A 17411-nucleotide genomic window follows, 5' to 3' on the forward strand; every position below is an offset into this window, starting at 1 on the left:
TTTTGGTTGAGTTGGGTAGTCCTCTGAGTGAGCTTTCCATAGAGTCCAAGTTCATCAAAAACGGACTCCCGAGCGAAAAGTTATAGTCGTTTTACTCTGTGCATTTCGGAAAGTCCGAAAATTTTTTGGATAACTCCGAAACTTTTCGGACATTCCGAAAATGGCTGCGAATCTGAGATTTGCTTCTGTAAGTTTTCGGACTTGTCTGAAAATGCTTTTCGGAAACTCCGAAAATTACAGTCTTGGCCTCCAACGGCTAGTTTTTGAGGGGCTCGGGTATATAAACTCCTCCACCCCTCATTTGAGTGGCTGCTGCTCTTGGGGAGTATTAGACACATCCAAAGCCAAATAGCCATCCTCATTTCCCTACCTTTGTGGTGCCTCTTTGTGAGGGGGATTTGAGAAGGGGAGAGAGTTGGATTGAGAGAGTGAGGAGTTGAGAGCTAGTGAGCTTCACTCCATCCTTTGTGGTGCCTCTTTGTGAGAGGGATTTGAGAAGGGAAAAGAGTTGGATTGAGTGATTGAGAAGTTGAGAGCTATTGAGCTTCACTCCATACTTTGAGCACTCGAGTTCATAGCAAGCAAATCTTCGATTGTGTTTGTTACTCATGGGGACTAAGGTCTCCTAGACGGCTAGGCGTTGCCGGTGAGCACCCAAGGTTGTGGTGTGCCACGGAAAGTTTGTGAAGGCTTCGATTTCGCCTCCGCAAGGGAAGAAATCAAGAGTGAAACCGAGGAGTGCATTTGTGCAACCTCGTGAGGAAAGGGTTGAAATAGGCCCGGCCCTTGTGGCTCCTCAACGGAGACGTAGGATCCGTGGATCCGAACTTCGGGAAACAAATCGCGCGTCTCCCCTCTTGGTTTGCCCGTTCTTGCATTCTCTCATATTGTGCTTGAGCTTGTTTTTACCCGATCTACTTGCATGCTTAATTGATTTAGTTGGTGACCTTATATCTTGCTTAGATACGTTATTTGTCACCTTTTGATTCATATACATTTTGTTTGTTTGAGCTACAAGTTAATAGATAGTGTTTATTCCGTTATCCGCCGAACTTTTCGATTGAGACCGGAACTTCCAATCCCATACCGGAAGTTTCGATTTGAATCAAAAGTTATCATCACTCTAATATGCTATGAAGTTGTGATAATTTTTAGGAACGTCTATTCACCCCCCCCCCTCTAGGCGACATCAAGGTCCTTTCAAAGGGGATTAGGGATGGCGAGCAGGATGCGACATTAGGAGGGACCAAAACGACGGCGACGGAAGGTCTTGGAGATGCATCGACGCGCCGCAGCCCGATTGGAACGACGGCCGACTCTCGGCCACCGAATCGCCGATCGGAGAAGGGAGAGAAAGGGGATCAGGGACGGGGAGGCGACGTGGGGAGAGGAGCGCTCGTCGATTCCACGACCTGGTAAGGGCGGAACCATCTAGATAGGAAATGGATGGCCAGATTTTGTCCACGCGTGGGAAAGAACGGCTCTGATCACGTGGACTCAATTAGAAATACCAAAATAATGAGGGATTTTGTGCAAAATTTGATGACGTGGATCGGCTAGGCTTGCGGCGACTCTAGCACCTTTAAGATATCTGGTATGCAGACAGAGGAGAAGGAGATATTGCCGTGGTGGCACGAGTTATTGCATCTCTCTGCTCAGGCGGTGATGGACGTTTCAACGGAAAAACCAGGAGTCGTTTCCGCGCGTGAGGTCACAGTCACACGCCAATATCTCTCACCGTTACGCCGCTCTAGCTGATCGCTCGCTCGCACTGTCGCCGAGCGGCGGGCTCCTCGCGCCACACGGGGTCGCCACCCGGCAGCAGGCGCCGCGACGCGCAACGAGAGGCGGCACGCCATTGTCAACGAGATGATTGTTCCTCCCGGTCCACATCGCTGTCGCACGCACGCTAGCTCTACCCATCACCGATCCAAATTAGCACCACTAGTTAGTCAGGTGTCGTTCAATTCTAACATGATACTCTCTCCGTCCCGAAAAGAACGAATCTAGAACTGGATATGATATATTTTAGTACAATGAATCTGAACAGAGGTATGTCCAGATTCATAGTAGTAGGATATATCATATTCAGCACTAAATTGGTTTTTTATGGAATAGAGGAAGTATTTACTAGTTGTACTGTGCTAGTAGTAGTACTACAAGTAATCACGAGCAGCGTCGTGAACAGCGACCGACGTACGTTGGAGAGGACAGTACGTCGTACTGCCTGTCTCGCCGTGCACACGATATAGGCCTATATTGTCGGCGCGCGCACGAGATCGGGCGCCTATGGGCAGGCGTACGTCGATTAATGGTCGCTGCATGCAAATTGTCGTACGCGTCCGACCGGTACGTCAATGACCGGTCATTCCGAGAAACACCGAGATCCAGGAGCAAACAGTTTTTTTTGTCCGAAGTGACACGATCTGCATTGGTTGCACCTACAATATTTTCCTGAAGGTTCTCTGCGTTGAACAGGGCACCTTTCATGAGACCCGATTTGGTAAACAGGGTAATTTGTCACGATTTGTGATAGAGAAACGGATTGCTCTAGCTGCTGATATGGACAGTATATCTGGCAACTAACTATCTTTTTTTTATCGTTACTGTTCGCTATATATAGATGTTACGCTGTAACGTATAAATGGTAGGAAGTTGGGATCCGCCTCACTTTCGAGTCGAAAGAACATCTAATCCTTTTGACGACGAGACAACTACATCGAAACGGACCGGTTCAAATCCTAATTTCCCAATCGGCGAGTTCCGGTACTGGATTTGAACAGAGGATGAGCCGTTAATGTACTCGACTCCGCTTTGAACACGACTAAACAACTCACCGACAGCAACAATTAATATATCATCTGTTCATTGCTTGGTGTTTTTTTTCTAAAAATGAAGATGAAGATTAAGTTTTTTACGTAAAACGAGGTGGTATTAACGTATAATTGATTGAGTTTTAATTATTACAAACTTAAAAAATAGATTAATATGATATTTTAGAGCAGCTTTCATATAGAAAGTTTTTACACGAAACGCACCGTTTAGCAGTTTGAAAAGCATGCCACAAAAATCTTAATATTCATCCAACTCTTGCTGGAGAAAAAAGGGACATCTGCACCTTCTTTCCAAGTGATATATGGTTTGATTTCTACATCACAACGGTCTCTGATACAGCTTTGGACCATAAACTCGTCACTAGCAAGATGATGGAGAAAACTACGCTATGTTAACTGATAAAGTCCTCGGACATGGATTTTTTACATCCCGGTATCATGTCACTCATCATTTGCATATAACCTAAATAGTTATAGATTTTTTTAATAAAATAGTAATATCGATTGGAATGATATAATTCTACAAACATAAATGCAAGGCTATTTGATCTATAACTATAGAAACAGAAATGATAAAATCAGATAGTGTTGTAGAAAAAAATTATTATTTTTGTTTCTTTATGTGTAGATCGAATTTAGACTAATATAGTATCTTATATTATTATAATCTATCTAATCGAATTTTATAAATTTTTATATAACTATTTAAACTACATGTATACATCTATGTGTAGAAAATGTTTTCCAAATTATATCCTCTCCTTGTTCAGATCGAGACATCGCGATGGACCAGAGAAGTGCAGTACTCTCCTCCAACCACACACTAGATCAAGCAACGCCAACTTTTTCTTCCATCTTGCAGACGTAAGTACGGGGCCAGCGTCCGTCGAGGGGACCACGTAAAAAGCCGAGCTGGACGTTGGCGAACAGGGGTGTTTTATGGACGTAGCGCGGTAGTGCGCACAAACGTTCCGTCGTCTCCATGCGCGGACGCACACGCGCCAGGAGGAGGATCGACCGGTCTCCGGCCGCGGCGAAATGGCGAACTGAACTCCATGCACTCGATCTCGGCCTCGCCCAGTGAAGAACGAAACAGTTTTCCGTCTGCGTCCGACAAACGCTGCAGCGGACAGCCGGACACCACACCCATGCATTGACCGACGCACGGACCGTGGGAGGTTTCCGTACGTATGCACGCGTGGCCATTTGGCCGATGCAGGGAAATCGATAACCTACGAAATTAGGAGAACAGGAGCTTAATCTAATCTTAATAAGAAAATACCCATAATTATCATTAATACTACGAAATTAGGAGTACGAGATTAGGAATTATACTTGACCTGATTTCTGGATGCTGTGGAGGAGGAGTGAACGCTGGTTGCACAAGAGGCCGACAATGAATTCCACCCATTTTAGGATCGCGGATCGTCTTGGAAAGACATCCCCTGAATCGGTTCGTGGTGGGGAACTGATGCGGTTCTGACCCACTCTTTGTTTCTATTACCCATATGTTGATGTTGTATCGGCTGTTGTTCATATTGATTTCTTTAAAGTTGATATTGTCCTTCGCCTTGTTGATATTGATATTGCCCTTCTGGCTGATATTAGTGCGGTTCTTCCTGCCGATAATTATTTTTTTTTTCTCATCATATGCTCTTGTTGAAGCTGTGGTTGCGGCTGAAATTGTTGTTTTTGTTGCCACCATAGTAAACAACTAATATACGTACTATATATTGATCAATTTTTGCTGAATCGGAGCTGTTGATCGACTGGTTAATCACACGCCAATTCTCTTAATTTTCGACCGGTTGGTGCACCAGTTAGCCGATGATACACATCCAAACGACGCAGTGCACGCATAGATCAATAAGGGAGCTGAGCCAAATTGATCGCACAAATGATTGGGACGATCCGCTGATCCGGGATTGTCCCGTACTCAATCACAGCACGGCGAAAAGGCATGCGAAAGTGCGAAAGTGAAACCAAGTCAAGGAGCATGACAGGTTGGCTGGTTAAGAGCAAGTTTAATATGTAGATAACTATTAACAATTAATTTATATTAAAACTAACATATATAATAGTTACTTATAAGGTTTACTCTATTTTTTCCTCCGGCCTCTCTATTTCTCTCACTATATATTCAATGCAATTAACTTGAAACATATGTACGTATAACTAACTTTTAGTACATGATAACTCATCAATTTTTTTTATCTTTATCTTCCACATAAATTTATAGTTGGCTTATAGCCACTATTATCTTTCTCTAAAGGATGCCACCTTTATAGAAGAGGTACGTAGATGCCACCCTTAAATTTATCCATGTAGACTATTCATCAATAAAAAGGTAACATGCGCAATAAATCACATCTACGATAATTCTAGTACACTGACCATAATAGTTTAAATTTATTTGTTTACCCAATCTTCTCTTCACATTTCTCCTTTTTCTCTTATAGGTTATGTAAAAGTTACGTCTTGTATGGGAGTGGCTCATCCTCTCTCTCTTTTCCTCTCTATTTCACCTCATTATATATGAGTCTACCTGGCATCTTAGGGTAAGTATTTAGGATTAGATGCTCATAGTACATGCTGAGTATTTTTGAGTAGTGCAGTAAAAGAGTGTTTGGGAGAGAGGAGATAAACTTTAGCCCCTCTCTAAAAAATATAAGTCCATCTCCTAGAGACTTACGGTTCTGAGTTTAGCCCCTCTCTCCCAAACACCCCCTAAACTAACACGCCTAGCAGTAGCACTGTAGCTAGTACTTGTTCTGGTGCACGATAGCACAGCAATAGCAGTAGGCAGTCGTAGCAAATGCAGTTCGCCTCTGCACGCCCACGTAAACAGTGGCCTACTCATGCTTAGCCGGCGTACGGCACGAGGACTTGGATACGGGTCGCATCATCCAGGGAAACCCAGAACGCAACCACCCTTTCTCGGTGGCCCCAACTGGCACAGTAAACGCCAAATCTACCGCTGTCGTTTTTGTGCTTGCGGACAAGCACGAATCTCCAAGCTTACCGTGAATTCAATCTCACATCGGGTTCCTCATCGTGTTGGGGACTCACCCTGAACGTTGTTAATCGTGGCAACTGCGACCAAGTCAATGTACTCCTCCATATGTTTTTTTTTAAAAAAAATGTACTCCTCCATAAGGCGCAGCCCGAAAAAAGAAAACGAAAGAAACGCTTAACGCTACAGCGTCACGGTGTGCAACATAAGTAAAGTGAGCACCAGAATCTTGTCTAGAGTAGATGACTACTTCTGCACAGTACACGCTCAGTATATGTCTGCTATATTTCTCTCAAAATAAGTTATTTTTCCTTTTTTTGCTACAAAATAAACATATTTTCGATTTTGAGTAATAATTACATTAGATTTTATAAAAGTAAGGATAAATGTTTTTGGGATTAGATAAAGTAAAGAATAATTAATTATATTGAAATTTGATAAAGTGTGAAATTCTAGTTTTTTAATTGATATGGATGAGATAAATAAAAAATAAATTTATTTTAAAACGGAGGAAGTAATTAAGGTGGTGATGGTTCTGATGTTACGAGTGACGTTCTCCTGTTAAGCAAGTTGACACGCCTAGTTGCCAACCTCTTCTGATCTTATTGACCACTCTTAACTACGCACATGCACTGCCACTTGCTCTGTCCTTGCGGGCCTGCTTTCGATTGTTCAGCTTGTGTCCAAAGGGATCATGCCCGTACGCAACATATCCAATGTTGCTCCGAAAGGAAATTAATAAACAGGGCATCTATCGCAACGTTGACAAGAGAAAAATCTCAGGGTAAGATCGCCGAGCACGTTAATTAAACGCGCCGAGAGATTTGGGATAACTTGCCAGATAATCGTACTTCAGCTGGATGTACAGAAACGTGGGCATTCTACGTACGTGAAGGAACATGCGTAATATACGTGCCTACCAGCTGTACTGGAGTGCGATGTATTCAGCGACAGTCACATGCATGCAAATTCCACTGGTTTCGTGCACGCTCATGGTCCTGATGTAAATTGAAACTCCCTGTGTTTGATTTGTGGGAGAAAATGCCAATTGGGATGAAACAGATATTTTGGAGGCGTTTGGTTTGAGGGGCTCACGGGTCCAGACTCCCGGACTCCCACTCCCAGTGTGTACCCAAATCAAACACACCTAAACATCTTTGCTACTTTCTCCGTCTTACATTATAAACATTTTTAGAATAGAGAAATTTTACTACAGGACATCGTGACTTAACGGTTTTAGCTCTAGGATACGCACGAAGTGACTTTTGGGGAAAAAATACTCCTAAAAATTTGATATTTGCTGGTGGACACCGCACGTATTAAAGTAATAATTTCTGGTTGAAGAGGAGAGATAAATCATGTGAAATATCAAAAATGCCCTCAGGCCTAAATGTCAGCTCTCATATCTCTCCTCTCTATCCCCTCCTTCACTTCTATCTCTAATCGCTTCTCCCTCTATCCCACATTTTAGCGACAACGGTGGGCAGGCGATGTCCGACAGCGACGGCGGGAGGGCAAGGGCAGAGTGGACGCGACCAGTGGCGCGCAGAGGAGCGTCAGCGCTGGCCAGCGGCGTGCCCCGACAGCAGGAGAGGTTTGGCGATGGCAGTTGCGTGTGGAGGAGCGGCAGCACGACTGGACAGCAATGGTTGCAGCGCGCCGAGGGAGGAGGGAGGGGTGCTGTCGGCGGCCGGCGCCATCGCCCTCCCGTCGCCGTGGCCGCTCTGTCCTCGCCCTCTCGCCGCCACCGCCGGACCTTGCCTGCCCGCCGTCGTCGCTGACATGTGGGGTAGAGAGAGAAGTAAAGGAGGGTATTGAGAGAGAAGAGAGACAGGGCCTAAGGGCATTTATGATATTTCACGCGATTTATCTCTCTTCTTCGACCGGAAATTACTACTTTAATACGTGCGGTGTCCACTGGCAAATATCCAACCTTTGAAACTGTTTTTCCTCAAAAGTCACTTCGTACAATGTCCTACAGCTAAGACTGCGAAGTCACAGTGTCCCGTAGCAAAATTTCCCTTTAGAATATGGCCAGATCCAACATTTTTAACTTTGACTATAATAGAAAAAAGAGAGAATCAATCATGTAAAATTGATGTTACTAGATTTATCATAAAACAAACTATCATAATATGCAAATATTTTTCTTTAAAGCATCTTACTTTTATATAGATATTATTGGCCAAAGTAGTATTTCGAAGATTGTGTCCAGTCCAAAAAATGCTTATATTTTACGATGGATGGAGTACTTCTTATTTGTCTGAAAAGAAAAATGTCAGTAGAATCTACCCATGGTCGATCAAGAATTGGGCAACTCGGAGACTAGAAGATAAGCACTGAGGAATTAGCGCCAGGCCCAGACTTGTGTTTGGAGAAGATGGTGGCGAGTAGTGACAGTGGATCCATGGTAAGAAGAAGAAGGCAAAGACAAAAGGTGGGTTAGGTTATAGAGTCTATATAAATCTTAGAGCAATCTGGGCTATTCAAGAAAAAGATTGTTGTTATAAGATTTTTTATATACGAAATGAATAGGCATTCCTGATTTTGTAAAGGAGATTTCTCTATACGTAGATATAGTGATGCTTAATTTAGTAATCCTTCATTACATATTATAAGGCATTTTGATTTTTTCTTTTTTAAGTCAAACGTCTATAGTTTAATTAAATTTATAAAAAAAATTCTAGCAAACTTTGTAATACCAAAATAGTTTTATTAAATATATTTTAATATTATGTTTATTTGGTGTTAAAAATATTTATATTTTTCTATAAATTTGATAAAAAATGATAAAAGTGTTTTATAATATGAAAAGGAGAGAGTTCTTGTGATATTATACCTTAGTAATTGAGCTCTTGTGACTCGTACCCAGGGTTTTCCAAACCGCCGGGGCCGGGGTTACCGCGCCCCGGCGGTAAGCACGGTTACCACGTGGTAACCGCGGTAACCGTGAAAAACCGTATAAACCGTGCAAAATTTATCAAAAATTTAAATTATATTTTAAATTTATTTGAATTTAAGGGGGTTACCGTGGTATTTATATTACCGTACCCCGCGGTAAACCCGGTAACCGCGCCGCGGTTACCGACGGTAAGTCAAACCCTGCTCGTACCTCATACTCAGCATGGGCAATTTGTTACCAATTGTGACCCTGGTGTGCTTTTGATTTTTTTGATTTTACACCGTCACGCAAACTGAATTTTTTTTTTCAGTTTGCGTGAAAATCGACCTTCTCCCTTTCGTGTCCTTTTGATTTCTTTTTTTATTCTACAAGCACTGAAATTTTTTTACTTTAATCCGTCACGCAAACTGATGAGTACGATAGATAGGTGGATCTTACGCGTCACAAAACTGGCCGGACCTATTGATGTGTGTGCATATATGCGTCAAAAATTACTAAAGGACGTCTAAAATTTATGTAATTGGCCGAAGGATACTGCAAAATCATGTTACTACTAAGGAACACTATATAAAAATGGTGTAATTGGTTGCTGGACACCAGAGATATTATTTTACTATATTTGATATAAATGGAGAGAGAAAAATCGTGGAAAGTACAAATATGCCCATGCACACTATTCTTTATCCTGCTTCACCCCCGCCGCCGGCCGTTTCGCCAAATTAATTGGGGGGGGGGGTTGCTCCCCAACCTGTTCTCTCAGTTTTCCCCATAAATCCCCCACGAATCATGGCCGTTGTGCGAATTAATTGGTCGTAGTTTGGCCACCAGCGAACCGACGCCATTGACGGCCCCGGCCGAGCTCCTGTCCATGGCTCCTCTCCCTATCTCCCCCTTTCCCTCGCCGCCGGGAAACCATGCCCTCCCCACTAGCGTCACGCCGCTAGGTGTCGGCTGGGACCTCCCAAAGCACTGACGAGGCCACCGCCAGCTTCATTGTCCCCATCCGTGCCTCCATTGTGCCCGGTGAGCATGGGAGCTCCATCTCTGCCCCCATCCTGAGCCGGCCACCTTTTCCTCCTCGTCGCCACTCACCGCCGCCTCCTCCCCATCTCGGTGTGCACCCGCGCATGCACCGTCCTCCCTGCATAGCACACCGCTGCGCCGTGGTCAGGTGGAGAAGGAGCAGGTAGGGGCAAACTTGTCTTTTGTTAAATTTCTCTCTCCACATTTTTCTCAAATATCATAAAATAATACTTCTAGTGTGTTACAGCCAATTACACCATTTTATGGTGTCCCTCAGCAGTGACACAATTTTACGGTGTCCTCCAACTAATTACACAAAATTTGAATGTCATGTGGCAAATTTTGCCATATGTGCATATAGCTACATGAACAAGCAATACCCTGGCGCTTTGGTCGTTCAACCAGTCATTAGTCCATCACGATATATGCATCATCTGTACGTACATGATCCATATAGCCAGAAGGATGTAATACTACGAAAGGGCAGGAATCGACACGCACGTGCGAACAATATACGTCTACAATCACATCTCAGCGAGCTGTACGTGTAAGCGTTCACGAATGGCTCGTATCAGTACGCAGGTACTTTTCCTCGGACCACACATACAACCGTGCACCCAAACACATCCAGCCCGATCATCTCGCGTATATCCGCACACTATTCATCACGCCGGTTGCGACGCACTAGTTACCTATCTACACGCCCCGGCCCAGATATACCAGCTGTTCCCCGGCCCTCTGCTCGCGATCGATTGATCCAACGACAGTGCAACTAACCAGCAGCACAATCAATTCCGATCCCCCACTCCATGCCATGGCACGGATCGATCGAACAGTAATTTAAGTCTCCAAGAATTGAAGCAAGTGCAACTACGGCGGCCGGATGGGTCACCAACCATCCGTGTCACGTTGCCATCGGGCGCGTATATGTGTGTGTCGTCTGGCTGGCGGCTCGCCCCCGGTCGATTCGGCGCACCTGTGGATGTGATGTGATCGATGCGCGCGCGCGCGTGGTCCGCGGCGGTTAACGCGCGCGGCGTATCTCTCGCAGTACGCACGCTATCCGCGCGCGCGCCCAACGAACGTGACGCCACGCCACGCCACGCCCCCCGCGCGCGCGCTCGGTCTCGGTGATGCATGTCGCCAGCGCCGCGCGCGATCGTCGTCGCGCGGGAGAAGTACGTGCCACCTAACGGTGGCGGGCTGCGCCGCTGCGCGGACTTACGCGGCTTTGGCTGGGTGGCTCGCGCGCACGGGGGCGCACCATGAGATGGAGAGCGGTGTGGTGTGACAAGCTAACAAAAGCAGGGGGGGAGAAAAGCGGGGAGAGCGACGCGGCAACCGACTCGACGTACTCGACGGCCGGCGGCGATGTACGTACTACAAGCTTTGGAATTCCTTCTTTTTTTCTCGCCCGCTTTCTTGTGAAGACGCGGGGGATATATGCTTCGTCGCATGCAAGCTTCTTTTTTGGGGACTTCTATTAATAAGAAAGGACGCCGCATGGGTCCCGCTAATCTTCGATCGGCCTCCGACTCTCGCACGCCAAGACGCGCTGCTCCCGGCTTTGAGCAATCGGCGTGACAGGGAAAAGGGGTTTAGCTAGCTAGCCGGGTAGGTTAACCAAGTTCTAGCTAGATTAGATCATCTCATGCATGGACTCAAGATGTTCCAGAGGAGATGATCGATATTTAGCTACAGTACTAGCTAGTACTACCTCCGTTTTTTAATAGATAATGCCGTTGACTTTTTATCACATGTTTGATCATTCGTCTTATTCAAAAAATTTACGTAATTATAATTTTTTTTGTTGTGAGTTGTTTTATCACTCAAAGTACTTTAAGCATGATTTATATATATACATTTACATAAAATTTTTTGAATATGACGAATGGTCAAACATATGTTTAAAAGTCAACGGCGTCATCTATTAAAAAACGGAGAGAGTTGTATAGTTTTCTCATCTCAGTATTGAGATGGTCTGTTCAGAGAAGCCGAGACTATAATTGATCACGTTTTCAGTATTCGATCGCATTAGATGGCTAAAAAAATGTCTACAAAATGTCAATCTTGGGGCAATTCACCCGGTGTCCTACATCTTAAATGATCTGAGTAATTGGGAAAAAGGCTGCACTTCAATTAATCATTTGCTTCCAGTTTCAGCGTCTCCGCTAATTTACCTTCGCGTTGCACCAGCACACATACTGACATACTTGTGCCTTCACTATGTGTCTATCTACACGTAACATTTCTGGTTAACAGACTAAATAAGGTAGGTTCATTAGCATGCTCACGGATGTATTACACTCCTATTGCTTTTTATATCCTCTTTAGTCTTGTCCCTTGTCATGGCAGCTCCATGTTGGATTCCGATCGATTTATTACTCATCCAAGACGAGTAAACGACGCCTGCAAAGAGCAAGCTTCGTACTCTAACCGAATGCGTTGTACTGGTACAGCCTACCTGCAGGCTGCAGCACAACAAAGTGGCTAACTGTTTCAGTCTTTGACAAGCGCATGCTGGATGATATAATTAACCTATCTAATTTAAAAGAAGCAGCTATATAGACACGGTACACTACACTTTGCATTAATTATAATGGAGCATTTGGAGCTGAATTAAAGTGGACGCCCAACTTATGAAAAACAAAAACGGTGGAACTTAAAGGGAGAAAAAAAAAAGAGAACGAGTGATCTTTACCCTTTTTTTTTCTCTCCCGTGACATTCTTAGGATGCCCTGCACTCGACAGTTGATAGGATGCTCAGCTGCTAACTATACTTTTGTTATTTTCAGTAGCGAGCCACCCACCCAGAGCCACTTCTTCCGATTCTGTCCATCAATTCGCACTGATTAAGCTTTCGCTTTCCAATTCCCTCTTCTTTATTGAGACAATCACTAAAACATACATTGTGCATTGTCTCATCTGTATTATAGCAGATTAGCAGTACTGCTATCTATTTATCCTCATGGAACTTTCTGCTACCACACACACAATTGGCCATTATGTATTCACGAAATCATATCCGCTCTATTTTCCCCAGAAATATCAGTTTTATCATCACACAGTGACACAGGTCACAGGCTCACGGTATCACCGGGAATTCCTGTCGATCAAATGGAAGTCCTGCGTTACACAATTCACATTTTACAGTGACGCAGGCACGCAGCTAATCGAGCAGTGGAGCTGCAATGAACAGTGCTATGCACATTCTCTTTCCATTAAAAACAGAGCTGTATAACTCTTGCCCCTGCAGTCCAAGCCTGCAATCTGCATCTCCGTGCATGATGCTTAGTGTACTATAGTTAGTTTAAGCTGACTTTGGGGGTCTTTACAGCTGGTGCAGCTCGAAGCACCTACTAGCAGCTGGCTGGCTGCAGTCGAGAGGTGAAAGACCAGTTTCAGACGACCTGGTCTTCTTCTTTCAAGATCGATCACACGTATAGAGATAGAATTCTCCAATGTACTCAACAAAGAAAATAATAACTAAAGAATATTTGATAGTTTTCGGAGTATTTTTTTAAAAAATATAACTAGAGTGTAATTACAATAGGTGGCTAGCACCGTGTGAGTGTGACTATGTGTGAGGTTATGGGTTCGAATCCTTCCTCATGCGCACAAATCGATTATTTTTCCTCTCTAGGTACATGAATCTTAACAGGGATTCAACGGTCTACAAAATGAAAGTTTCATTTGGGAAAAAACTGTCAACAACTCGATAACAAATCTGAAGAAAAATAGCAAAGAAAATAACATTCCCAGCTAAATAATGTAGCGATACACGTGTCAGAGAGGATAATATCTCATTCTCATGACACTCCAGTAGATCTGACCAAACTCTAAAAAGCATAAACACCTGCTTCAATCCCCGCGCTTTAAGCCAATCAGCATCAAATCTTTTTAGACGTAACCCCGCACATGCCCAACCAGCCCATGATTACACCCTGGCTGCAGTAGTATTATTCTCAGAAGAACATGTTACCACATTCTGTCATTCACCGCAGCAGTTGAGCACCACATTTGACCAGCCAGCCAGCTGATTATACCGAGCACTAATGCGCTATTACTAGTATAAATTACTCCAGTTTGGGATAAGATAACCACCCCTGCATCAGCGCAGTCAGGTCGACCAGAGCCGTCCGATCCACCACCCGTCCAACGGACGGCTCAGGATCTAGCTCTTCCCCCCGCGTGCCACACACAAGTGGGTCTATTGTAAAAAAACCTCCGGTCTCATAGTTTGTGCCTCGCTCACTCACACTCACACGGTAGATGAAGTGGCGTTGTAGCCGGTAATACGTGCCACCTACTGCGACATTTTCTTTTGTGCACTTGCTCCTTGGACGTTAGCCAACTAACCGTAGTCGCAGTCGTCTCGCCTGTTTTTAACCGCTAGTAGTCCGTCCGATTAGACGTGAGATACGCCCCGTATTTCTGGTACTACTACTACTAGTACTGCGTGGTGATGACACATTGACATGCCACTGGCTTCACTGACACTCAGGCACACAGATGAAAGCTTCGCTGCTTACGTAGCCATGGCGAGGTGAAATGTTGCAGCCACATGCACAGGCTAGATTATGGAGTGAAGTAGTAGTAGTAGGAGTACAGAAGTGAGGCACTGTTTGGCATCTTTGGATCCCTCTCTTTTCTCTTTTGGAGAGCCAGGAGGAGCGATAGCCTGGAGGTGAACCAGCCTGCCTTTCCACCGCGTCCCCACCTACCTACTGGGAGGCGCCTTTTGTTACTTTCACACACATGTGTGGCGCTTGTTTATTGCGAGGATTGCCAGTCAGTCAATGTGGGAAAGCTCAATGCCATTTTTGCAGTCCTGCAGACGGGCAGTGCGCCAGTGTCACGTTGGAATGAATAATCTTTGGCTAAGAAACCAAAAAAAAACTAATCTTTAGTTGGTTTCTCAAGGAAACCAGTGACATGTTTTTGATTGAGCTGTTGCTTAGCTGTTAGCTTTGCTTAATGACAACTTATTTGCTTGTCATGGTTTTGGTCAGATAGAGAAATGAGGGAGTGTTACGGCTGGGTTTTGCTCGGCATTGTACTTGAGGAAACGGATGGATGAGTGAGCTTAGCTAGAGTAATTTCTTTTCTAAAGCCCCCTTTTTTCTCATATCCTTTTCGATCTATAAATCGTAGGCAACTTTCCGTTTTATGACCATAGGTATTAGGTGGTGAGCTGTTGCGAGTTCCATCGATCAGATTTGCTTTTTTATTTGTAGGGGTAGCAACTGGCACAGGGGCATTTTGCTCCAAGGAGAAAGCAAGGCCACCCTACATCGGCAGGGGCGGATCTACCGTGTAACGGTGACACCGACGACTTTCGGTAAAACCTATAGTTAAACTGCATATTCATATATTATAACACTATGTTTTAAATATAATTAGGGTGTGTTTGAGGAGAAGGGGATTGAGGAGATTGGGAAGATACGCAAAACGAGGTGAGCCATTAGCGTATGATTAGTTGAGTATTAACTATTTTAAATTTTAAAAATGGATTAATATGATTTTTTAAAGCAACTTTCCTATAGAATTTTTTTGCAAAAAATACACCGTTTAGTAGTTTGGGAAGCGTGCGCGCGGAAAACGAGATGTTTTCTCTCTCAATCTCCCAGAACACCCGGGAACAAACGAAGCCTTAGCATACTATGACACCAGTAGATATGATATGACACCATTGAATTAATTTTCTGGATCCGCCACTGTACATCGGTGTTACGACAAACAGTAGTAAATACTGCTATCAAGAAAGAATAACAAATGCAAGTCGCAACAGCAAGTGTTTTACTATATCTTTCAGAATTCAGATTAGGTTCCGTGCATCATCCAAGGCACTTCGGAAAGTGAAATGAACCATTGGAGGCTAGTGATGCTCCAACTGACTTCTGTTCGTGGACAATAACCTCGATCAATCCGTGTCTGTGTGAAGTTCTTTAAAAGATGATATGTAGAGCTGTTAGCTAGGAGTACTTAGTTGATAGGCATAACAAGATCAAGGACATGTGTCACGATTAAACGGAAAAATATTGTACCTACCGATCCCAACCGTTTGTCCGATGCTTAATATTGTCAGTGTTTTTGTTCCTTGGAACTCTTCAATCGATATGATAATTAAACTAGTAGACTTCACAATAGATAGCTAGTAGTAGATGGTAGAGATCGATGTGAGATAAGGATTAGGAAGAGCCAAAACAAGTGGCGTGTATTATGGCCTTCCGGGAGGCAGCCTGTTGGCATGATTGACATGTAAAATGCGTGGTTCTATTTTGGTTGTTGCGGACGCGGCGAAGGACGTTGGTATTGGGCTCCAGCACTGTGCCCCCTGCTTACCCGAAACCCATCAAAATCACGTTGAGACACCGGTAGATACATACTGGAGTAGTAGTTTTGAGACACCGACATTCATCAAAATCATTGATAGAGTAGTACAATACAACTTCATCGGTGCATCAAGGAAACGGTGATAACACTATTTATAATTTCCAACCCTCTATCCTGTACCACAGTTGTCATGTTTAACTTTACATGATGACCCACAAAACGAAAATACTATTAATACGTAAGTTATTAAATTTTAATTATTATTTCATCCTTCTCAAATTGATCATCATATACTCCCTCCATATTTATAAAGGAAGTCGTTTAGGACAATGTTTAAGTCAAACCTTGGGAATATAAATCATGAATAACTATCAAGTTGTTGAGTTTGAAAATGTAAAAATTATATGAATAGATTTGTCTTGAAAAATACTTTCATAAAAGTATACATATATCACTTTTTAATGAATATTTTTATAGAAACAAGAAGTCAAAGTTGTATTTTGGAGACCGTATCGATGTCCTAAACGACTTTTTTTTAGTATGGAGGGAGTATGTTTATACATCAAGACTAATAATAATTTAAATTTCATCAATCAAGATACCATGTACACATTCTCCCACAATGCATGTATCGATTAAAACACCATGCCATCTACACATTCTCCCATGCTGCATTAATTGTATTATGATGAAACTCGTGTCTATACGGTTATATGATGATCAATTTGAGAAATTTTGAATTATATTATATGATGATCAATTTAGAAAGGAGGAAGTACAAACTTAAAGAATGAATTTATATAATATTTTAAAATAACTTATACTCCCTCCGTTTCACAATGTAAGTCATTCTAGCATTTTTCATATTCATAGTGATGTTAATGAATCTAGACATATATATATCTATCTAGATTCATTAACATATTGATATGGATGTGAGAAATGCTAGAATAACTTATATTGTGAAACAGAGGAAGTATATAACAATTTTTCGGAGGAATCACATTGTTTAACTATAGAATTGATGAGATGTTGACTTGTTGAGCGTAGCTGCATATACAGGACTCACCTTACCTGGTGTGCTCTGTAATAAATGTGTAAACTGTAATGGAAAATTGCTAAGAGAGAAGGCTTGCCTTTGGCCCTGTTTAGTTTTCCAAAAACTTTTCACAAAAACATCACATTAAATCTTTGGACATATGTATAGAGTATTAGATATGGATAAAAAGAAAAACTAATTGCACAGTTTGCATGTAAATCGCGAGACGAATCTTTTGAGTCTAATTAATCCATAATTAGCTAT

The sequence above is a fragment of the Oryza sativa genome, chromosome 3, assembly GCF_034140825.1.
Source record: "Oryza sativa Japonica Group chromosome 3, ASM3414082v1".
In the NCBI taxonomy this organism is placed as follows: Eukaryota; Viridiplantae; Streptophyta; class Magnoliopsida; order Poales; family Poaceae; genus Oryza; species Oryza sativa.